This window comes from Gorilla gorilla, chromosome 13, assembly GCF_029281585.2.
Source record: "Gorilla gorilla gorilla isolate KB3781 chromosome 13, NHGRI_mGorGor1-v2.1_pri, whole genome shotgun sequence".
Taxonomy (NCBI): Eukaryota; Metazoa; Chordata; class Mammalia; order Primates; family Hominidae; genus Gorilla; species Gorilla gorilla.
Window position 1 is genome coordinate 89368607 of NC_073237.2, and position 25501 is coordinate 89394107.

Sequence of the window (25501 nt, forward strand, 5' to 3'; positions counted from 1 at the left end):
AAGTTTTTGTTTTCACATCTTTCATTAGATGTGTGTAAGAAAAAGATACTGAACGTAGTATCTACTAACCCAATAATGAAAAGGAATGCCATTCGCTATTTACACTTTATTACTAAAATAAACCTAAATTTAATTAATAAATTTTGGAAACATACTTTTCTTTGTTTCTGTAATTATTTGTTCTACACAGTCTGGCTCCATCTAAAATACATTAAAAAAAATAATGTTCAAGTTAAACAAGAGACATTATCATGAGAATAATACATCACTTACAAAATGTGGCCTTTAGTATTTTTAGGGACTAGACATAACATGAAGTTTGCTTAAAAAGAAAAATAATCACATAAATAAAGTAAAATTCCTACTTATTTTAAGTTTAGATAATAGAGGATGTATCTGTGTAATGCTGTTTAGAGTAATCTGATAAAAATAGATAATATTGGTCTATTGGATATACATAATTTTAGAAAAGTGGTGTTTTATTGGTACAAAGGTTAAACAACGGCTGGGCACAGTTGCTCATGCCTGTAATCCCATGACTTTGGGAGGCCAAGGTGGGCAGATCGTGAGTTCAAGAGATCAAGACCATCCTGACCAACATGGTGAAACCTCGACTCTACTAAAAATACAAAAATTAGCTAATTTTCAGTCCCCAGAGTGTGATGTTCCCCTTCCTGTGTCCATGTGTTCTCAATGTTCAATTCCCACCTGTGAGTGAGAATATACAGTGTTTGGTTTTTTGTTCTTGCAATAGTTTACTGAGAATGATGATTTCCAATTTCTTCCATGTCCCTACAAAGGACATGAACTCATCACTTTTTATGGCTGCATAGTATTCCATGGTGTATATGTGCCACATTTTCTTAATCCAGTCTATCATTGTTGGACATTTGGGTTGGTTCCAAGTCTTTGCTATTGTGAATAGTGCTGCAATAAACATACGTGTGCACGTTCCTTTATAGCAGCATGATTTATAGTCCTTTGTGTATATACCCAGTAATGGGATGGCTGGGTCAAATGGTATTTCTAGTTCTAGATCCCTGAGGAATCGCCGCACTGACTTCCACAATGGTTGAACTAGTTTACAGTCCCACCAACAGTGTAAAAGTGTTCCTATTTCTCCACATCCTCTCCAGCACCTGTTGTTTCCTGACTTTTGAATGATTGCCATTCTAACTGGTGTGAGATGGTATCTCATTGTGGTTTTGATTTGCATTTCTCTGATGGCCAGTGATGATGAGCATTTTTTCATGTGTTTTTTGGCTGCATAAATGTCTTCTTTTGAGAAGTGTCTGTTCATGTCCTTTGCCCACTTTTTGATGGCATTGTTTTTTTCTTGTAAATTTGTTTGAGTTCATTGTAGATTCTGGATATTAGCCCTTTGTCAGATGAGTAGGTTGTGAAAATTTTCTCCCATTTTGTAGGTTGCCTGTTCACTCTGATGGTAGTTTCTTTTGCTGTGCAGAAGCTCTTTAGTTTAATTAGATCCCATTTGTCAATTTTGGCATTTGTTGCCATTACTTTTGGGGTTTTAGACATGAAGTCCTTGCCCATGCCTATGTCCTGAATGGTAATGCCTAGGTTTTCTTCTAGGGTTTTTATGGTTTTAGGTCTAACGTTTAAGTCTTTAATCCATCTTGAATTGATTTTTGTATAAGGTGTAAGGAAGGGATCCAGTTTCAGCTTTCTACATATGGCTAGCCAGTTTTCCCAGCACCATTTATTAAATAGGGAATCCTTTCCCCATTGCTTGTTTTTCTCAGGTTTGTCAAAGATCAGATAGTTGTAGATATGCGGCGTTATTTCTGAGGGCTCTGTTCTGTTCCATTGATCTATATCTCTGTTTTGGTACCAGTACCATGCTGTTTTGGTTACTGTAGCCTTGTAGTATAGTTTGAAGTCAGGTAGCGTGATGCCTCCAGCTTTGTTCTTTTGGCTTAGGATTGACTTGGTGATGTGGGCTCTTTTTTGGTTCCATATGAACTTTAAAGTAGTTTTTTCCAATTCTGTGAAGAAAGTCATTGGTAGCTTGATGGGGATGGCATTGAATCTACAAATTACCTTGGGCAGTATGGCCATTTTCATGATATTGATTCTTCCTACCCATGAGCATGGAATGTTCTTCCATTTCTTTGCATCCTCTTTTATTTCCTTGAGCAGTGGTTTGTAGTTCTCCTTGAAGAGGTCCTTCACATCCCTTGTAAGTTGGATTCCTAGGTATTTTATTCTCTTTGAAGCAATTGTGAGTGGGAGTTCACTCATGATTTGGCTCTCTGTTTGTCTGTTATTGGTGTATAAGAATGCTTGTGATTTTTGTACATTGATTTTGTATCCTGACATTTTGCTGAAGTTGCTTATCAGCTTAAGGAGATTTTGGGCTGAGACAATGGGGTTTTCTAGATATACAATCATGTCATCTGCAAACAGGGACAATTTGACTTCCTCTTTTCCTAATTGAATACCCTTTATTTCCTTCTCCTGCCTAATTGCCCTGGCCAGAACTTCCAACACTATGTTGAATAGGAGTGGTGAGAGAGGGCATCCCTGTCTTGTGCCAGTTTTCAAAGGGAATGCTTCCAGTTTTTGCCCATTCAGTATGATATTGGCTGTGGGTTTGTCATAGATAGCTCTTATTATTGAGATACAGCCCATCAATACCTAATTTATTGAGAGTTTTTAGCATGAAGGGTTGTTGAATTTTGTCAAAGAACTTTTCTGCATCTATTGAGATAATCATGTGGTTTTTGTCTTTGGCTCTGTTTATATGCTGGATTACATTTATTGATTTGCGTATATTGAACCAGCCTTGCATCCCAGGGATGAAGCCCACTTGGTCATGGTGGATAAGCTTTTTTAATGTGCTGCTGGATTCGGTTTGCCAGTATTTTATCGAGGATTTTTGCATCAATGTTCATTAAGGATATTGGTCTAAAATTCTCTTTTTTGGTTGTGTCTCTGCCAGGCTTTGGTATCAGGATGATGCTGGCCTCATAAAATGAGTTAGGGAGGATTCCCTCTTTTTCTATTGATTGGAATAGTTTTAGAAGGAATGGTACCAGTTCCTCCTTGTACCTCTGGTAGAATTCGGCTGTGAATCCATCTGGTCCTGGACTCTTTTTGGTTGGTAAGCTATTGATTATTGCCACAATTTCAGAGCCTGTTATTGGTCTATTCAGAGAGTCAACTTCTTCCTGGTTTAGTCTTGGGAAGGTGTATGTGTCGAGGAATTTATCCATTTCTTCTAGATTTTCTAGTTTATTTGCGTAGAGGTGTTTTAGTATTCTCTGATGGTAGTTTGTATTTCTGTGGAATCGGTGGTGATATTCCCTTTATCATTTTTTATTGTGTCTATTTGATTCTTCTCTCTTTTCTTCTTTATTAGTATTGCTAGCAGTCTATCAATTTTGTTGATCCTTTCAAAAAACCAGCTCCTGGATTCATTAATTTTTTGAATGGTTTTTTGTGTCTCTATTTCCTTCAGTTCTGCTCTGATTTTAGTTATTTCTTGCCTTCTGCTAGCTTTTGAATGTGTTTGCTCTTGCTTTTCTAGTTCTTTTAATTGTGATGTTAGGGTGTCAATTTTGGATCTTTCCTCCTTTCTCTTGTGGGCAGTTAGTGCTATAAATTTCCCTCTACACACTGCTTTGAATGCGTCCCAGAGATTCTGGTATGTTGTGTCTTTGTTCTCATTGGTTTCAAAGAACATCTTTATTTCTGCCTTCATTTTGTTATGTACCCAGTAGTCATTCAGGAGCAGGTTGTTCAGTTTCCATGTAGTTGAGCAGTTCTGAGTGAGTTTCTTAATCCTGAGTTCTAGTTTGATTGCACTGTGGTCTGAGAGACAGTTTGTTATAATTTCTGATCTTTTACATTTGCTGAGGAGAGCTTTACTTCCAACTATGTGGTCAATTTTGGAATAGGTGTGGTGTGGTGTGGTGCTGAAAAAAATGTATATTCTGTTGATTTGGGGTGGAGAGTTCTGTAGATGTCTATTAGGTCCGCTTGATGCAGAGCTGAGTTCAATTCCTGGGTATCCTTGTTAACTTTCTGTCTCATTGATCTGTCTAATGTTGACAGTGGGGTGTTAAAGTCTCCCATTATTATTGTGTGGGAGTCTAAGTCTCTTTGTAGGTCATTCAGGACTTGCTTTATGAATCTGGGTGCTCCTGTATTGGGTGCATATATATTTAGGATAATTAGCTCTTCTTGTTGAATTGATCCCTTTACCATTACGTAATGGCCTTATCTCTTTTGATCTTTGTTGGTTTAAAGTCTGTTTTATCAGAGACTGGGATTGCAACCCCTGCCTTTTTTTGTTTTCCATTTGCTTGGTAGATCTTCCTCCATCCTTTTATTTTGAGCCTATGTGTGTCTCTGCATGTGAGATGGGTTTCCTGAATACAGCACACTGATGGGTCTTGACTCTTTATCCAATTTGCCAGTCTGTGTCTTTTAACTGGAGCATTTAGTCCATTTACATTTAAAGTTAATATTGTTACGTGTGAATTTGATCCTGTCATTATGATGTTAGCTGGTTATTTTGCTCATTAGTTGATGCAGTTTCTTCCTAGCCTCGATGGTCTTTACAATTTGGCATGATTTTGCAGTGGCTGGTACCAGTTGTTCCTTTCCATGTTTAGTGCTTCCTGCAGGAGCTCTTTTAGGGCAGGCCTGGTGGTGACAAAATCTCTCAGCATTTGCTTGTCTGTAAAGTATTTTATTTCTCTTTCACTTATGAAGCTTAGTTTGGCTGGATATGAAATTCTGGGTTGAAAATTCTTTTCTTTAAGAATGTCGAATATCAGCCCCCACTCTCTTCTGGCTTGTAGAGTTTCTGCCGAGAGATCCGCTGTTAGTCTGATGGGCTTCCCTTTGTGGGTAACCCGACCTTTCTCTCTGGCTGCCCTTAACATTTTTTCCTTCATTTCAACTTTGGTGAATCTGACAATTATGTGTCTTGGAGTTGCTCTTCTCGAGGAGTATCTTTGTGGTGTTTTCTGTATTTCCTGAATCTGAATGTTGGCCTGCCTCGCTAGATTGGGGAAGTTCTTCTGGATAATATCCTGCAGAGTGTTTTCCAACTTGGTTCCATTCTCCCCGTCACTTTCAGGTACACCAATCAGACGTAGATTTGGTCTTTTCACATAGCCCCATATTTCTTGGAGGCTTTGTTTGTTTCTTTTTATTCTTTTTTCTCTAAACTTCCCTTCTCGCTTCATTTCATTCATTTCATCTTCCATCACTGATACCCTTTCTTCCAGTTGATCGCATCGGCTCCTGAGGCTTCTGCATTCTTCACATAGTTCTCAAGCCTTGGCTTTCAGCTCCATCAGCTCCTTTAAGCACTTCTCTGTATTGGTTATTCTAGTTATACATTCATCTAAATTTTTTTCAAAGTTTTTAACTTCTTTGCCTCTGGTTTGAATTTCCTCCTGTAGCTCGGAGTAGTTTGATCGTCTGAAGCCTTCTTCTCTCAACTGGTCAAAGTCATTCTCCATCCAGCTTTGTTCTGTTGCTGGTGAGGAGCTGCATTCCTTTGGAGGAGGAGAGGCACTCTGCTTTTTAGAGTTTCCAGTTTTTCTGCTCTGTTTTTTCCCCATCTTTGTGGTTTTATCTACTTTTGGTCTTTAATGATGGTGATATACAGATGGGTTTTTGGTGTGGATGTCCTTTCTGTTTGTTAGTTTTCCTTCTAACAGACAGTACCCTCAGCTGCAGGTCTGTTGGAGTTTGCTACAGGTCCACTCCAGACGCTGTTTGCCTGGGTACCAGCAGCGGTGGCTGCAGAACAGCGGATTTTTGTGAACCACGAATGCTGCTGTCTGATCGTTTCTCTGGATGTTTTGTCTCAGAGGAGTACCCGGCCGCGTGAGGTGTCAGTCTGCCCCTACTGGGGGGTGCCTCCCAGTTAGGCTGCTCGGGGGTCAGGGGTCAGGGACCCACTTGAGGAGGCAGTCTGCCGGTTCTCAGATCTCCAGCTGCATGCTGGGAGAACCACTGCTCTCTTCAAAGCTGTCAGACAGGGACATTTAAGTCTGCAGAGGTTACTGCTTTTTGTTTGTCTGTGCCCTGCCCCCAGAGGTGGAGCCTACAGAGGCAGGCAGGCCTCCTTGAGCTGTGGTGGGCTCCACCCAGTTCAAGCTTCCCGGCTGCTTTGTTTACCTAAGCAAGCCTGGGCAATGGCGGGCGCCCCTCCCCCGGCCTCGCTGCCGCCTTGCAGTTTGATCTCAGACTGCTGTGCTAGCAATCAGCGAGACTCTGTGGGCGTAGGACCCTCCGAGCCAGATGCAGGATATAATCTCGTGGTGCGCCGTTTTTTAAGCCCATCGGAAAAGTGCAGTATTGGGGTGGGAGTGACCCAATTTTCCAGATGCCGTCTGTCACCCCTTTCTTTGACTAGGAAAGGGAACTCCCTCACCCCTTGTGCTTCCCGAGTGAGGCAATGCCTCGCCCTGCTTTAGCTCACACACGGTGCGCTGCACCCACTATCCTGCGCCCACTGTCTGGCACTCCCTAGTGAGATGAACCCGGTGCCTCAGATGGAAATGCAGAAATCACCCGTCTTCTGCATCGCTCACGCTGGGAGCTGTAGACCAGAGCTGTTCCTATTTGGCCATCTTGACTCAAGATTTTTTTATTTGCGAGTTTTTAAGTTTCTCTTTAAAGCATGCAGTTTCTATGGTTTAATAAGCAGGGCAACTGGCAGGCAAAACAGATCCACCAAAATTAAAGGTTTCATTTTTTTGGGTGTTTGTTTTTTGAGATTGAGTCTTACTCTGTTGCCCAGGCTGGAGTGCAGTGGCGCCATCTCGGCTCACCACAACCTCTGCCTCCCAGATTCAAGCAATTCTTCTGCCTCAGCCTCCTGAGTAGCTGGGATTGATTATAGGCTTCCACCACCATGCTCGGATAATTTTTTTTTTTTTTTTTTAGGAGAGACAGGGTTTCATCATGTTGGCCAGGCTGGTCTCGAACTTCTGACCTCAGGTGATCCATCCACCTTGGCCTCCCAAAGTGCTGGGATTACAGGCGTGAGCCACTGTGCCTGACCAAGGGTTCCATTTTTATACTAAATCCTGGGTCCCCAAAAAAAGGGGGTATCAGCTCATCTCCCATGGGATTTTATCTCTCAGTGGGGGTGGGTCATTTCCATACTTTCTAGATGGCCAGGAGCATTCCCCTGTGATCCAAACATGCAAAGAGCTGAGTATCTCCCCATAACTGCCATTATCTAGCTCCAAAACTCTATTTCCTACCTAGTTATTATATGCCAAAGCTCTATCATAATGCGAAGTAATTTCTGATACCCCAGAAAGTAAAAAATGTCAGATAATGCAATGCAAAACAGAAAAGAGCCTTAGATTTTGAGAGGGATCTATTCACTTTCAATTCCCAGAGTTCCATAAGGAAAATGGAGGTTTTTCCCTAAATGGGGCCTGTGGCGCCTCCTCTGTTTTTCCCAAGGTGTCCCAGGCTGTTAGAGCTTGAATATCTGCTTTTAATTAAGCTGACTTTTAACCATAGTGCTCTTTAAAAAAAAAAAATCCCTCTAAATCTCTTATTATTCTTCTTTACCCAGGCCAAATGGCAGATATTTCTGCCTTTTAAATGTTAATAAAAGTACCCTCACAGGTGAAACCAATAAGCCTTACCTCCTAAGCTAATGCACTGGGCAGTCTCCATAGCTCTCCCCAGAAGGAGCCTAGGGCAGCTAATTTTGAGCTTGTAAAGGCTTTTAATGGCTCAAGATAATTTTTAGGGCTATGACATGAACCCCAAAATTTCTGTTCCCTGGAAGGCGAAGACCAAAAGGAAGTACCACCACGTGGTTACAAGGTCAAGCTCCCAAGGACATAAAACAAGATGAGAGGAAAACTTCATCCAGTTTTTTTTGTTGTTGTTTCAGGGACCTGTAGCGAAGTTTGTTACTGACCAGCTTGCTGGGCCATCTTGAACAGAGAGCTTATGGGATCCTAGGCCTGTATTCTATCCTAAGGTACCGTTCTCCCTTATAGAACAACACAGAAATACAAATTCATAGCACGAAGTACATCAGATTTTCTACAGCCTCAGACTAGTCTCATGAATCCTTTTTCCCACTAATCAAAACCCACAAAACATAGGCATTAGCCACTCTCCTTAGCACCAATTGTCAACCTGGGAAGGCTCAAACTTGCCTCCAGTTGGACCCTGTCATCTCTGATCCACTCAAAGTGGATTGAAGGAGTTCCAATATGTGGTCTCTGGGCAAGGTAGTCGCCCTAAGTAACAGAAAGGATAAGTAAGGGAAAGGAGGCCAGGTGCAGTGGCTCACACCTGTAATACCAGCACTTTGGGAGGCCAAGGCAGGCAGCTCACTTGAAATCAGGAGTTCATACCAGCCTGGCCAACATGGTGAAACCCCATTTCTACTAAAAATACAAAAATTAGCTGGATGTGGTGGCACACACATGTAATCCAGCTACCTGGGAGGTTGAGGCTGGAGAATTGCTTGAACCTGGGAGGCGGAGGTTGCAGTGAGCAGAAATCACAGCACTGCACTCCAGCCTGGGTGACAGAGGAAGACTCTGTCGAAAGATAAAGAAAGAGAGAAAGACAGAAAGAAAGAGAGAGAGAGAAAGGCAGGAAGGCAGGAAGGCAGGAAGGAGGGAGGGAGGGAAGGAAGGAGAGAGAAAGGGAGAAAAGCATTGCCTACAGCAGGGAAGGGAAGGTGAGGAGCTCAGGGAGGCCAGAGAAAGACCTATCCATTGCAGAGACCCTGAATCAAAAGCTCAGGCGGTTGCTGGTCGGTAGTGAAGGGATCTTTCCAGCAGTCCCATCAGCATTCAGGTTTCCCCTTTTAGGGATAAAAAAAAAAGGTTCCCGTGTCCAGTGATCCTGTACATGCATAATCCTGTCACCCATAGCAGTCAACAAAGAGTACAAGACAGATTAATCAAAAAAGAAAAGTGGTTAATATCCCATAATGCCAAATCCATTTTTAACCAAGAGGGACTTTACTGAGAGGGGCCTCTAACCCCCTAAATCTTAGGAAGGACTCTAACCCTCCTAAGTTGGGCTTCAAACCCAAGTTTGGCCAAGCGCCCTTGCCTTTTATTAAGAGGGGTCTTTTACCCACTCTGTCTTAGGAGAGAATTTGTCCTAAATCGAGCCTGTAACCCAATCCCATCCTTTACCCAGTTACCCCACCACTTACCCAAAGTCATCCAATCAGTGCTGCAGTCTATTTCCTTTGGGTGAGGTGTCTCCACAGTATCATCCCTTCATGGTTGCCAGGAAGATGTTACCAGAAAGGGGTCCTGATCCAGACCCCAAGAGAGGGTTCTTGGATCTCTCACAAAAGTAATTCAGGGTGAGTTCATGGAGTAAAGTGAAAGCAAGTTTATTGAGAAAGTAAAGAGATAAAGAATGGCTACTTTATAGACAGAGCAAAAATATATATATACTGATTATCATATACATTTCTGTTACATTCGAATTAGAGACAAGTTCTGTTTAGAAATAACCCCATCTGCCTCAACCTCCCGAGTAGCTGCCACTAGGCGCGTGCCACCACGCCCAGCTAATTTTTTATTTTTAGTAGAGACAGAGTTTCACCATGTTGGCCAGGCTGGTCTCGAACTCCTGACCTCAAATGATCCACCTGCCTCAGCCTCCCAAAGTGCTGGGATTACAGGCATGAGCCACCATGCCTGGCCCATGAGGTGGAACAGTTTCATCCCAAAACCATCCCCATCTGCCAGCCCCCTCCCCACCTCCCACCTCTCACCCCCATCAGTGGAGTGCCAAAGCACAAGTTACTGTGAATTACTTTTGGAGGTCTTCCCAACTCTTCAATCACATTTTTAATCTGTAAGAAAATTATTGGGTTTGTGCCGTTTCTATAGAAGATGAATTTTATACATTATATTTTGATTTTTCTGAATTTCATTTATAAAAGAAAACTTGCTCTTGAATGTTGGGGCTTCCCATATAACCACACTTGATTATAGTGAATGTTTTCATAATAGCATTTATAGCCTTGTATTTTATTCAAGATAAAGTTTTTGAGATTACCCAAATAAGTCATGCTTCTTTAAAAATGTTTTAAAATTCCAAAATATATCAAACATGAAAATCCCTTCCATACTTCCTCTCCACCCTCTAGAGATAATCATTGCTAATACTTGAGTGTACACATTTTCAAGTATTTACCTATCCTTATTGTTGACAGAGATCATGCTCACTGTTGAAAAAGTTTTTAATGTTTGAGGATATTTTTGTCTATGGAGAGAACACCCCACAAATATTCATGTTTTGTTTAATGCTCAATTTATTAAACATATACTGTATACAACATTTTGAAACTTTTTTAATATTCAAAGATTGATTACAAACTTCATTAAATTCCCTTCCATTTAAACTATAATTACAAATTTAATATGATTCTTTTGAATGTACTTTTTTTGTTGTTTTTGAGATGGAGTCTTGCTCAGTCGCCCAGGCTGGAGTGCAGTGGTGCGATCTCGGCTTACTGCAAGCTCCACCTTCCGGGTTCATGCCATTCTCCTGCCTCAGCCTCCCAAGTAGTTGGGACTACAGGTGCCTGCCACCATGCCTGGCTAATTTTTTGTATTTTCAGTAGAGACGGGGTTTCATCGTGTTAGCCAGGATGGTCTCCATCTCCCGACCTCGTGATCCGCCCGCCTTATTCTCCCAAAGTGCTGGGATTACAAGCGTGAGCCACCGCGCCCAGCCTGAATATACTTTTTTTTTTTTTATTGATCATTCTTGGGTGTTTCTCGCAGAGGGGGACTTGGCAGGGTCACAGGACAACAGTGGAGGGAAGGTCAGCAGATAAACAAGTGAACAAAGTTCTCTGGTTTTCCTAGGCAGAGGACCCTGCGGCCTTCCGCAGTGTTTGTGTCCGAATATACTTTTTAAAGTACACAAAATAAACACAAATGCAATGATTACAGGACTTACTATAATTATCCTTATATCTATCTTAAAACACCAACATGATGGATTTAATTTATTACTTTATTGGTTTTTATTTGTGTTTTCCCCTAGGTATAAGATACTTTCTTATTTGCTAAACTATTTCTTTTGATGTTTCCTTGTGTTACTAAAATCTTATCAGACCCTACCCCCACCCAAATCACCTAATATCCTCAATCCTCAGATCAACCAAGGCTATAGACTTGGGCTTCTCAGCAGATTACTTCATGGTTGGGGCTCTGATGCTTGTAGTTTCTCTCAAAGAGCTATCTTTTTTTTATAAGATTGTGCTACCTCAGCACCCTTACTTTTTAGCAACATCGGTATGTTCCGGGCTTATCTTGTGTTTTACCTGCCCCCAAACACAGAATCAGCCACCCTCCAAGAGCCCAGGTTGTTTTTTTTTTTTTGTGGAGAATTATATTATAGACCAAAATCTAGGCTCTAAGGAATTGACGATGATAAAAAGACCTTGTTGCTATTGGGCACCTCTTAGTAGTGATAGAGCTGTAGGAGGGCTAATGTTCCTACTATATAAATAGTTCCTACAAATCAATAAGAAGATGACCAAGGCCGGATGTGGTGGCCCATACTTGTAATTCCAGTGCTTTGGGAGGCTGAGGCAGGAGGATTGTTTGAGGTCAGGGATTCAAGACCATCCTGCTCAACAGAGCAAGACCCTGTCTCTACTAAAAAAAAAATTTTGTAATTAGCTAGGTATGGTGGCATATACATCTGTAGTCCTTGCTGCTTGGGAGGCTGAAGGAGGAGGATCACTTGAACCCAGGAGTTTGAGCTATAATTGTACCCCTGCACTCCAGTGACATGGCAAGATCTTGTCTCAAAAAAAAAGAAGAGAAAGAAAAAGAAAATGCCCAAAGCCCAATGGATAAATGGAATAGCCAGTTCACACAGAAGGAAATACAAATTTCCTACAATATAAAAAGATGCTCAATCTTACTTATAATAAGGGCAGTGCAAATTAAAATTAAAACCAGGGTACCACTTTTCACCTATTTGATTGGCTAAGGTAATAATGGTTATTAACACACCATTGGCAAGAGTGAGAAAGAACAGGCATTCTCATACACAGTCCACTACTGAAGTATAAATTGGCACAACTTCCTGTGGAGGGCAATTTCTGCCAAAATTAGATATGCTTTTGGTCCAGAAATTCCATCTCTAGGATTTTGTTCTACAGATATGCTTTCATATGAGAAATGCTGTATACACTGGTTTATTTCTTTCAGCATTTTTTTCCATAGTTACAAAAGATTGCTAACAGCCTGTCTCCACTTATCAGAGAGGTTTATTTCTTTCAGCATTTTTTCATAGTTACGAAAGATTGCTAAGAACCTAAGTGTCCACTTACAACAGATTAGTAGAATGTATTATGCTACAGCGAAACGATGGCAGCCTTAACGAAGAACAAGGAAGCTCTTTATGTGCGGGTATGGAATGACCTGACTTATGTTGCAATATGGAAAAAGCAAGGTGCAGAAGAGTGTGTAAGGAATATGCTAAAATGTGCAGGAAAAGGACCAAAAATAGGCAGTGTTTGCTCAGTAATAGTAGTGCACAGAGAAGACTGGTAACAGTGATTGCTAGGGGTGGAGAAACTGGGTGGCTTGGGGCCAAGAGGAGGGAGAAACTAGTGAATACCACGTTGTATCTTCTGAATTTTGAATCATGTGATGTACTTCCTACTAAAAAATTATGCAAACCAGAAAAAGTGCATCAGACACATATTTTCATAAACTTTATTTGTCTTACCAGGCTGACTGCAATCTATGCCTTGGAGTTTATTTTACTATTCCCCTATTGTTTACATTGCCTGAGAGTTATTTGTTTAGCTGTGTCTCTCCCAAGGGAAGTATTTATTTATCATGAAGTTTTCAGCTCAATGTGTTTTGGCAAACACTGATTGACACCCACAAGCCCTGATACTGTGCTAAATCCAGGGGAAACAAAAGTGAGAGTCCTGCTGGGTGTATAGTCCCTGCCTAGGACAAACTCGCATTAGTGGGGGATACAGACATACAAACAAACGATCACAGCGCAGGATTAAGTGTGCAACAATAGAAGTGTGCACAAAGAGAAAAGTGGTAGAAAGGAAAGCTGATCAGCTCTGGTGAGGTGAGAGGGGTGGAATAACCACGGAAGACTTAGCTGAAAAACTGGAATCAGGGTTTAGAAGGATGAATAGGCTTACCCAGGAGCAAGTTCTTTGAGGGAAAGACGCGTGGGTTCCAGGGAACACATGGCTCCAGCCCAAAGTGAAGCAGCAGAAGATGCCCTGGTGCAGTGGGATGAGGGGCAAGGAGGTCTGGTCGGGTTAGCAAGGGCATTGAATGCCCCCAAATTTGGATTTTTATTCCGCAGGCAACAGGGAGGCAGAGGCGTTTACATTCAAAAGGAATGAATCCCAGAGCCTGGCACAGGGAAGGCAAGTAAGCAAAGTTGGTCCAATGAATTCAGTGGCCTGAATGTATCTTCCTCAAATGTCACTGAAGACTGGGTCTCCTCGCCCACTTCACCCCCTCCTGTAGCCCAACTTGTGAGACGCGCGCGCACACGCGCACGTTTAGATGGAGGGGGATTTCCTAGCCATCCAGGCTTGCCTGAAACTGCATCTTACACTGGTGCATAACTCCTGCCCCCACCTCACCTGCCTCCTGTACGAGGCGTTGATTCCTTCTTCCTGCGTGTTTTCTGTCCAAATCCTTTTCTGCTTCTCCCACCAGTCAAAGTAATGGTTTCCACTCCCTGCTCCCGCCAGGACTCCTTTTTGGCATGGGGCTGAGTTCTGCCCCTTGGAGCTCCAGCGGGTAGCTCCTGGGAGCCCCAGCGGGTAGCCAGGCGGAGTTGGTTGGAGACCTGCCACCCACTTTCTGACCCCAAGCGAATTCTGAGAGGGCAGGGTCTCAGGCTCAGCGAGTTAGCTCGTCCACCCTTCTTCCCCACCAGAAGGAGCGAAACGTTTTTGAGCAAGATTGGTCTCTACTGCGTCCGGGTGTCCACCGGGGCCTCACTCTGTGCCAGCTCCAACAACTAGGTGCAGCTGTGGCCCCACGGTGGCTGAGCCTCCTCTGTCTCCCGCGGGAAATAGAATTCAAGGTTCAAGTACCGGAGCACCTGGGGCCGCTGCTGTTTGGGAAACTGCGCAAACGGCATCTCCTTCTGGACGCCTCCTGGTTCTGCAACTGTATCTCCGTGCAGGGCCCCGGATCCGGTGAGGAAGTGAAGTTCCCTTGTTACCTCTGGGTGGAGGGCGACGGCGTCCTGAGCGTACCGGAAGGCACTGGTGAGAGCGGGGGCTGAAAGTGTGAAAGGGTGAAGAGGCGTCTGGAGTGCAAGAGAAGCTGGGGTGCATGCGGATGTGGAGGATGGGGGTGCTGGAACCTGGAGCGCAGGGGTCTTTGGAGGTTGTTGAAGGGGCGGTTGCGGGAGCTGGCACAGAGTGGCGTGGAGGCTGGGGGTGGGGCGTGGTGCCGAAGGGGCAGGGGCCACACAGAAGGACAGGGTGATGAAGCTCTCTTGGCAGGGACGAGAAGAGGCTCTCAGAAAAAGCCATTGCCCAATCCCTCCTCTCTACTGCACTCTACTCTAGGCTGCACTGTGGCCGAGGACTCTCAAGGCCTGTTCAAGAAACACAGGGAAGGCCGGGCGCGGTGGCTCACAACTGTAATCCCAGCACTTTGGGAGGCCCAGACGGGCGGATCAAAAGGTCAGGAGATCGAGACCATCTTGGCTAACACAGTGAAACCCCGTCTCTACTAAAAATACAAAAAAATTAGCCGGGTGCGGTGGCGGGCACCTGTAGTCCCTGCTACTCGGGAGGCTGAGGCAGGAGAATGGTGTGAACCCAGGAGGCGGAGCTTGCAGTGAGCCGAGATCGTGCCACTGCACCCTAGCCTGGGCGACTGAGCAAGACTCCATCTCAAAAAAAAAAGAAAAAGAAGAAAAAGAAAAAAAAGAAACACAGGGAAGAGGAGCTGGAAGAGAGAAGGAAGCTGTAACCGGTGACCCTACTCCCCAGACCCCATGTGAACTGCTGCTTCCAGCACCCGTGCCTGATTTCATTCTTCCCCACTGGTGGGGAAGCTGGAAGGATGGGTTAATTCTGAATGTGGCTGGGGCCAAACTATGTGATCTCCTGTGCATGAGCGATTTCTGGAAGACAAGAGAGTTGACTTTGAGGCTTCGCTGGCCAATGGGTGACAGCAAGGGGAGGCTGGGTGGGAGGGAGGTGCTCTGGTCTAGTGGAAGCCAAGCGGCTTATAGGCTGCACTGTGCTGGATCAGCCCAAGATAGGTGCCTGTGGTTGTAATGTTGGAGTCTCAAAATATGCTCAAACCCTTTGCCCCAACCTTCCTTGAAGCCTGGCCGACCTCGCTATCAAAGACTGTAAATGTTCTGACTTGTTGGAACAATCTGGATGACTTCAACCGGATTTTCTAGTGTGGCCAGGGCAAGCTAGCTGATCAGACCCCCTACCCCAATACTCCTCCCAGGACTCTTACTCCAGCCCCCACCCAATCCAGGGGAATTGAAAGAACCAGGGTGGGGAGACCAGAGACTTGGGTCCCTCTGGTGGGCTAGAGTCAAGTGGGCATGGTTGGTGGGGGTTGGAAGGACCAAGAACTCAGATCCCACAACTTGCTCAACAACTGCCTTCCCCAGAGAATGTGTGGGACTTTTGAAAGGAGGATGCCTTATTTGGGTACCAGTTTCTTAATGGTGCCAACCCCATGGGGCTGAGGCCCTCCATTCACCTTCCTACCCACCTCATGTTCCCTCCAGGGACGGAGGAACTGCAGGCCCAGCTGGAGAAGGAGCTGGAGGTATGGACATCAGAGGCCCAGGGAGGCCCAACAGTGAAATGAGTTGGGCTAGCCTCACCGGTACTTCTGTGGGACCCACTGTGGGCCTGGCTTGCTGCCAGTCAACAAGGAGGGATTCTGCAGAAGTCCTGGGGGATCCTGGAGAAGCTCAGCTGCACAGCCTCCTCCCCACATGCTGTGGAGGGAGGGTGTGCAAGGTGGAATGGTTGATAGGACAGGGTCAAATGAAGAAACGTGACTGGGCCTTGATGCTAGGGATTCAGGGAGTGTGCAGAGTAAGGGAATCAGGGTCAGAGTGCTGTGGCTGTTAATCAGGAGTCAATATAGAACAACAGAGAGGAAGTGCATGGGATTACAGGGCAGATAGGCTTGAATGTGAACCCTGGTTCTGCTATTTGTAAGCTCTGTGACCTCAGGCAAAATACCCAACCTCTCTGATTATCTGTTTCCTCCTCTGTGAAATTGAGGCTCATTCAACTATGTATAAGAATTATAAGCCCAGGCACAGTGGCTCATGCCTGTAATCCCAGCACTTTGGGAGGCTGAGGTGAGATAATCGCCTGAGGCCAGGAGTTCAAGACCAGCCTGGTCAACACGGTGGAACCCTATTTCCACAAAAAATACAAAAATTAGTGTCTGTAAGTTTTGGTGTGGTGGCATACACCTATAGTCCCAGCTAGGCTGAGGTGCGAAGATCATCTGGGCCCAAGGAAGTCAAGGCTGCAGTGAGCCATGGTGATCCTGCTGCTGCACTCCAGCCTGGGCAATAGAGTAAGATATATATATATATATATATATATCTCAATAACCACATGATTCCCTACTTGGTACAAAGTCGGTGATGGAGACAAGTTAGTTCCTTTCTCTCTCTTCTCCCCTAGAAGAATCAGAGTAAGAAAGAAGATGCCTCATGCTGATAGCAGCCCTTCACCTCTTCTCCCATCCAGGGGAGCACACTGTTTGAAGCTGACTTCTCCTTGCTAGATGGGATCAAGGCCAACATCATTCTGTGTAGCCAGCAGCATCTGGCTGCCCCTCTAGTCATGCTGAAGCTGCAGTCTGTTGGGAAACTCTTGCCCATGGTCATCCAGGTGAGAGGACTTGAGATTTCTGCTCCCAGTATCCAGCCTTCTCAGCTCAGCCCTTATCGAAATTCACTGGGCACCCACTATCTGCATCTTAAAGGAGGAAATGGGCAAAGTCTGTGATTCAGACACCTTGAAGTATAGCTGGAGAGACAGACTGGGCCAGTCTGAAGAAGCTCTGGTACTGAGGAAGTCCCTGAGGACAGGACAGCCCAGGAGGGATCAGGGGAGGTGGGGTATCATGAGCCTTGCCAGGGCTCAGACAAGCAGGAGGGAAGGAAAGGACCTGTCCTCAGGGGCAAGACGGTCTGGGCAGAGAGGCTGAGGCAGAGGAGTCAGGAGATTCCTAGGGGACAGTTGGACTGGGGGCCAGACTACGCCAGGCTAAGGAGTGTGATGTGGGAAACTGGAGAAGGCTGTGATGAAATGTGCTGTGGACTTTGGGAGGCCGAGGCGGATGGATCACCTGAGGTCAGGAGTTCAAGTCCAGCCTGGTCAACATGGTGAAACCCCGTCTCTACCAAAAATACAAAATTAGCCAGGCGTGGTGGCACATGCCTGTAATCCCAGCTACTCGGAAGGCTGAGGCAGGAGAACCTGGGAGGTGGAGGTTGCAGTGAGCCAGGATTGTGCTACTGCACTCCAGCCTGGGCAACAGAACAAAAACTACATCTCAGAAAAAAAAAAAAAAGACAGAAATATGCTGTGGGCACGCTGTATAGGCGGTTGTGTTTAGGATGGGTTGGAGAGGGGAGATGCTAGAAACAGGGATTAGGGTGACATGCTCCAGCACTTGCCCCAGGAGGAGGTGGGCTCAGATGTGTGTAGTGACCATCGGGATGAAGAGGACAGATGGATGTGAGGTTAGAAGGAGATCAAGGAGGAAGGAAAGGGAAGCCAGGCCAGGTGCCTGCAGAAATAGCACGAATAAAGAGGACAGGGTGCTCACATAGGCTTCCGCCTGGCCAATGTTGAGATTACCGGAAGACATTTAAATTGTCTGGCAGGCAACTGAGAACTAGAGATTTAGTCATTTGGGTAAAGGTGAGGCTGAAAGATGAGATTTTGAAAAAGGAGTGTGGGATGAAGGAAGCAGGCAGTTTGAATCTTGTCCAGACTGCAGGGACTGAAAGGGGAAGTGGAGGCTGGAGAAGGCACTAGAAGAGCAGTTTCTACAGAATGTTGGAGGCAGAGCAGCTTGCAGGGTGCTAATGCACCAAGTGGATAGGAAAGGGAGGGGTAGCTGTAGGGAGTGGCAGCAGTGACATGGAGCCAGTGAAACACATTTGGAGGACGAAGGGAGAGGTTAAACATGCAAGGGAGGGGGGTTGCTGAACACCTGGCACTCACCCCTTCTCTCCCTACACCTTGTTCCTGCTCCAGCTCCAACGCAGGATCCCAGCCACTTACGCTTTTCTTGCCCATGGATCCTGCAATGGTCTGGCTTCTGGCCAAATGCTGGGTCCATAGCTCTGACTTCCAGCTCCGTGAGCTGTAGCCTCATCCTCTGAGGGGACACTTGATGGCTGAGGTCACTTTTGTGGCCACCATGAGGTGCTTTCGATACATCCTGTCTTCAAGGTAACACCTTATTCCCTTCCCTCCTGCAGGCCTCTATCTCTGCCCCAGGCCACATTCCCACCTCTGGAGGCTCCCTCTCTGTGGAGTTTCAGAGTATGGAGAGAATCAAGGAATAGAAGATGTCAGAGCAAAAGAGTGCAAGCATGGCTGGCCGTGCATAGCACCTTTCTTGGGGAGAGGGGTAAAATCATTCTTGGGGAAAGTAGGGAAAAAAATCTTAACTCTTTTTATGTGCAAAGCACAGATATTGGTACAGTACATAAACAGTACATGCAAATGACCAAGGATTCCATCCAATAAGAAGAAACTATGCAAATAATATATGAATACTTTTTTCCAGCCAGTCACTTATCAGTTCTAAAATAGTGATACTGGCCAGTTAGAGGGGCTCAGAAAACAACAGTCACCTGGCTTATTACAGACCATTAGAGCGAAGTATTTACTTATTAAAAATATGTATTGGGAGCCTCCTGTGTGACAAGAACCATTCTAGATGCTAGCAGTAAGCAAGATAGTCAAGGTCCTGATCTTTTGAGACTTTCATTTCCAGCAAGGGCAAACAAACAACACAGACTGTATTGTAACATATCAGCTGTGGTAGGTACGATGCAGAGAATCAAAGCAGAGTGACGTGATGGCAAGTTTAGATTGGGTGATCAGAAAAGGCTCCCTTGCAGGAGATGACATCGAGAATGCGACTGTCAGAAGCTAACCTTGAAATGGTCAAAGGGGCACAGTGTTCCAGGCAGAGGCAACAGCTTGTGCAGGATCGAGGTGGGAATGAACTCCGCTTCTTTCGGTTCTTTGAAGGATGGGTAAGGTCAGGCAAATCAACCTGCCCTGCCTCCACAGTCAGAAAGAAGAGTGACCCAGAATCTCCCTTTCTCTCCCCATACCTCGTCGAAAACTCCCATGTTGGAGGCCAGCGGCTGAAGAAGGTGAGGATAACGGATGAAGGGGAGGCTTTGGAGGGAGGCAGTGGTTGACCATCCATTCTCAATGGGGCAACAGTGTCCCCCAAGGGATGAAGATGGTTGGAAAATATGTGTGAAAAATCTTATTATTTTTATGTATAAATCACAGATATGATGCAATACATAAGTGAATATACAGTATATATGTAGCATTAAAATTTCATGAGGTGGGGTCAGATTAGGAAAAAATGTCTCAAAAGGTTACTTAGGCCGGGCGTGGTGGCTCACATCTATAATCCCAGCACTTTGGGAGGCTTGGGCGGGCAGATCACCTGAGGTCAGGAGTTCGAGACCAGTATGACCAACATGGTGAAACCCCGTCTCTATTAAAAATACAAAAATTAGCTGGGCTTGGTGGTGTGCACTGTAATCCCAGCTACTCAGGAGGCTGAGGCAGGAGAATCACTTGAAACCAGGAGGTGGAAGTTGCAGTGAGCTGAGATCGCACCTTTGTACTCCAGCCTGGGCAACAAGAGCGAGACTCCATCTAAAAAAAAAAAAAAAAAGGACTACTTACAGAATGATAATGAAGAAAAAGTTGAGAAACTTTGGTCTAGACCTGTGAAAAAAATATGAAAAGCAAAGGAGAATGATTTCTTTCAATTATCATAAAGCACTAAGTCAGTGGTTTGTGGAACACGTTAGTCAGTGCAAATCAACTGAAAACTTGGTCGTTTATTTTTATTTATATTTATGTACTTATTTTTAACTTTTAGGTTCGGGGTACGTGTGCAGTTTGTCATATCAGTAAATTATGTGTCACAAGAGTTTGGTGTACAGATTATTTTGTTACGCAGGTAATAAGCATGGTACCCGATAGGTAGTTTTGGGATCCTTCCCTCCTCCCACCCTCCACCTTCAGATAGATGCTAGTGTCTGTTGTTCCCTTCTTTATGTCCATGTGTATTCAATGTTTAGCTCCCACTTATCAGTGAGAACATGCCATATTTGGCTTTCTGTTCCTGTGTTAATCCATTTAGGATGATGGCCTCCACCTCCATCCATATTTCTTGTTCTTTTCTATGGCTGCATAGTGTTCCATGGTGTATACGCACCACATTTTCTTTACCCAGTCTATTGTAGATAGGCATTTAGATTTGATTCCATGTCTTTGCTATTGTGAATAGTGCTGTGATGAACATACACATGCATGTGTCTTTATGGTAGAACAATTTCTATTCATTTGGGTATATATCCAGTAGTGGGATTGCTGGGTCAAATGGTACTTCTGAAAACTCACTGTTGAGAGGTCACTGAACTTTGAGTCTGTGATTTTTCTGGAGACCTGGTATCTTTCCTGTTTGTCAGCCCCTATTTCCTGCAGGGACCTGTGCAGCTGTCTTCTGACTTTGCCCTTCCCTGCTTTTTTGCCTCTAGCTTATAATTCCCCACCTGCAATACACCATGGAAATTAACATCTGGGCCAGAACTGGGCTGGTCTCCAACAGGAAGTTTTCAACCAGGTATGGGGAGAGAAAGGGAGATTCTGGGTCACTCTTCTTTCTGACTCTGGACTCAGGGCTGGTCAATTCGCCTGACCCTGCCCATCCTTGCTTCTCAGGTGGTGAGCACTGGTGGGGAAGTCATGTGGAGCTGCTCAAGCGAGCTGGAGCCTTTCTAACCTATAGCTCCTTCTGTCCCCCTGATGACTTGGCTGTCCAGGGCCTCCTGGGAGTCAAGTCTTCCCTCTTTGCCAAGATGCACTGCAGCTCTGGGAAATCATCTCTTGGTGAGGCAAGTGGGAAGGCCAGTGGGGGTGGAGAAGAAATCTAGGAGAGCAGGAGGTCTGTGTCTGGTTGTGGGCCTGGGGCCCTGACATGGCCATGTGAACAGGGGCAGAGCTGGCTTCAACACCCTGGCCCTGCCCCATTGGCTGGCCGGTATGTGGAAGGAATCATGAGTCTCCACTGTAAGACAGACGTGGCTGTGAACAGTGACCCAGAACTGCAGACCTGGTGTCGAGAGATCATTGAAATCAGGCTGCCCAGGACCGAGTTAAGAGGAGCTCCTGCCCTGAAATCTCAGACACAAAACTGCAAGAGGCCTCCCCAGAATCCTCTGTGCTTCTATGAAATCTTCCAGAAGCATTTCCAATACCTGTGAAAACTCCAAAGGCCTTCTCAGATTCTATTCCCTCCCAGCTGGAGACAGGTCCCCATCCTATGCATTGAGAACCTCTTAGATGCCAGATGCAGCGGAACCAGTGGTTGCTCATAAATGTTTAATAACTGACTCTCAGGAAAAAAAAAAAGGTCCCAATTTGTAACATTTGCACATTTCCATGGCACAAATATTCCTACTGTGGCTACCAAGGTGATGCTGGCCAGCTCACTAAAAATCTTAACATCATTGACTGACTCTTGTGAGCCAGTATGAGTCAGCACCAGTGCCCCACTGAGTGGGACCCTCCCAGTCAGCTCCCAACTCCCCCACCCAAGCTTGCTATCATGGTAATTCCCACAAGGGTTACTGAGCATTCCTTCTGCTCTTTCTCACCCTTCTTGTTCTCCTCTCTTGGCCTTGGCCTCTGAGCTCTGCTCTACTCCTGGCCTCACAGCTTCTAACTCTCCTCACCCCTTGAAGGGTTTCCTGTCTCTTTACAGTCTCAGGACCAGGTTTGCCACTTTGTCACCACGTGTATCTTTGCCTGCACTGGCCGACACTCCTTCGTCCACCTGGACCAGGTAGTTACCAGAAATGGGCAGCTGGGAATTTGGGGCCTGGGGTGATGGAGGAGTCTGTATGCAGGTGGGTCACAGGGTTTTCATGCTTAGCAGACATTGACTCTAGATTCCTGACTTTCCTTAGCTGGATTGGTACATTTGGGTCCCTAATGCACCCTGCACGATGTGGCTGCCAACCACCAAGGATGCAACGCTGGAGACAGTGATGGCAACACTGCCCAACTTTCCAGATGTCCTCTCCAGATGTCCATCAGTTGGCAGCTGAGCAGACGCCAGCCCATTATGGTGACAGCAAAGTGCCCAGGGCCCTAAGGAAGGAGGCAGCTGTGGGGACATGTGGCACCCCAAACTGGGGGTCATAAGGCTCTCAGCTGTTTTTTCCTCTCCATCCCAGGTGGCTGTGGGCCAACATAAGAAGGAGTATTTTTCGGGCCCTCGGCCTAAGGCTGTGCTGAAGAAGTTCAGGGAGGAGCTGGCTGCCCTGGATGAGGAACTGAGATCTGGAATGCTACACGGGACATGCCCTATGAATACCTGCGGCCCAGCCTGGTGGAAAACAGTGTGGCTATCTGAGTGTCACCAGCCTTTGGTTATTTCAGTCGCCCTCCACCCAAGCCACAATTCTACCCCCAGGTGGTTTCAGTCCTGCCCTCCCAAGCCCCACACTTTTCTCATGTCCCACCCTCCCTAAAGGGACACCTTTTCATGGTCTCTGCACCCAGTGAACACATTTTACTGTAGAGGCAGCACCTGGGGCCTTATTCCTCCCTCCTCCCTCCCTCCCTCCTTTCCTATATATTCCTTCCTCCCTGTCTTCCTCCTTCTTCAGATCTATAGGGCAAATAACAGCCGCGATTATATAAACCATTTCAAGGATCGAATAGGGAGATAATACATATTATTCCACACCTTTTATGAATCATATGTGATTTTTTTTGAGACAGGGTGTCACTCTGTTGTCCAGGCTGGAGTGCAGTGGTGCCATCATCTTAGTTCACTACAGCCTCAACCTCCTGGGCTCAAGTGATCCTCCCACCTCAGCCTCAGCCTCCTGAGTAGCTGGGACTACAGGCTCATGCCACCATGCCCAGCTAATATTTTTTTTGTAGAGACAGGTTTCACTATGTTGCCTGGGCTGGAAATATGATTTTGAACCCAAATTCAGTTTAACAATAAGATATTTTAGACTAATGATAGAAAAGAACTAGAACTGAATTATTTTAGATAAAATATTGGCAAAAGAATATAGAGCATCAAAAACATTTATCTGGGTTCACATGCTTGATGTGGTAAAGAATACAAAAGTTTTTAAAAATTAAAAAAAAATTGGCTGGGTGCGGTGGCTCATGCCTGTAATCCCAGCACTTTGGGAGGCCAAGGCGGGTGGATCACGAGATCAGGAGATCGAGACCATCTTGGCTAACATGGTGGAACCCCGTCTCTACTAAAAATACCAAAAGTTAGCTGGGCATGGTGGCAGGCACCTGTAGTCTCAGCTACTCGGGAGGCTGAGGCAGGAGAATGGCATGAACCCGGGAGGCGGAGCTTGCAGTAAGCCAAGATCACACCACTGCACTCCAGCCTGGGTGACAGAGTGAGACTCTGTCTCAAGTAAATAAATACATAAATAAATAAATACAAATACAAATAAAAAAATTCTCTTTCTAACTATATAGGATTTAACTTGTGTCCTGAAGCCAGACACACTACAAAGCAAACCATTAACACAGTGAGTCCCAAGAATTTTTGACACAAGATTTTCATGTAATGGCTCACTTAGAAAATACTGATGGAAAGTCAGCTGGTTGAACTGAAGAAGCTGCTCCTGGCTGGAGATACTCGGCATCAGAACTTCAGCCTCATGCATCCATACCTTAACCCCTCTGCAGTTCACCAGCTGGGAAGCTCCCAACTAATAACATTAAGTGGAAAAAGACTAAAAATTTCATTATTACCAAAATGAGTACAACAAGGCATTCAATGAACTCTAACTTCTGTATTTCATTAAGATTTTGGGAAAATAAACTTGGAAGTTTTATTTCTTAATATGATAATCTGTGGGTATTTTAAAACAGAAACTAAGAGTACACACAAACCAAAAGTGTTCCCTTTATAATACAATAAAGATGCTTCTTGCCTCTGATTCTATTTAATTCCACAGAAGACATACTGGTGATGCTTGGTCTGCTTTTTTTTTTTTCTAAAAAGAAACAGTCTCACTTAGTCACCCAGGCTGGAGTGCTGTGGCCCAATCATAGTTCACGGCAGCCTGGAACTCCTGGGCTCAAGCAATCCTCCTGCCTTGGCCTTCCAAAGTGCTGGGATTGCAGGAATGTTGGTCTTATTATTTTGTTTGTTTGTTTGTTTGTTTGAGACAAGGTCTTGCTCTGTTGCCCAGGCTGGGGTACAGGCATGACCATGGCTCACTGCAGCCTTAACCTCCCAGGCTCAGGCGATCCTCTCACCTCAGCCTCCCAAGTAGCTAGAACCACAGGCACATGCCATCATACCTGGCTAATTTTTTTTAATTAAATTTTTGTAGAGATGGGGTCTCCCCAGGCTGGTCTCAAACTCCTGGGCTCAAGCGATCCTCCTGTCTTGGCGTCCCAAAGTGCTGGCACTGTAGGCATGAGCCACTGTGCCTGTCTGGTCTGATTCTTGAAGGAGGAATTGGAAATGAATAGTAGAGAGGTGGGGGCAGAGTTTAACACTGGAATCTAGGAGAATCTGCAAAGAGGCAAGAGAGTGTGGTAGGATCTCCACACCAGAAACGAAACAGTAATCCAGCCTGGGGAGTGGTGCGGTGGGGCGCAGGGCCTACGAGAGGTCTTGTGGCAAAGCGGGGAAGAGTTTGTTTCATGATGTCAGGTGATTAGACTTGACCTTTGGGAAACAGCCATGGAAAGGTTTTAAGTAAGAGCATGTTTAGGGTCCTGGAAGACAAACTTGCAGAGGCACCTCCTTCTTCTTGGAGCCCACACCCTTTTTACAGGCCATGCACCTCTCTTCGGGGTCACACCCTCTTTTCCTTGGGGGCCACAACCTCATTGCTGGTTCCTTGTTCAGTACATTCATTGCAACAGACTTTCTCCTCAGTCCCTGACAGAGAAAATCTCAACTCTCATTGTTTTCTGGAAACAAATCTTTTAGAGCCTCAGGTTTATTACAAACAGACTTGCACGGGGAAAACTAAGACACATGCTCTTCAGGTTCTCTAACACATGAAGCCATGGCCCTTCCCTTCCAGTGAAGTTCCAGAATAAAAAGTCAGGTGACAGATAGTGAGCTACATGATTTTTGATGAGTACATTCAATTTCTTTTTTTTTTTTTTCTTTTTGAGGTGGAGTCCCAC

General features: G+C 45.2%; 1 pseudogene; it reads left to right on the plus strand.

Moving 5' to 3' along the window:
- Nucleotides 1-12389: 12389 nt before the first annotated feature.
- LOC101126448 (polyunsaturated fatty acid lipoxygenase ALOX15-like) lies at nucleotides 12390-22924 on the plus strand (annotated as a pseudogene).
- The last annotated feature ends 2577 nt before the right edge of the window (nucleotides 22925-25501 follow it).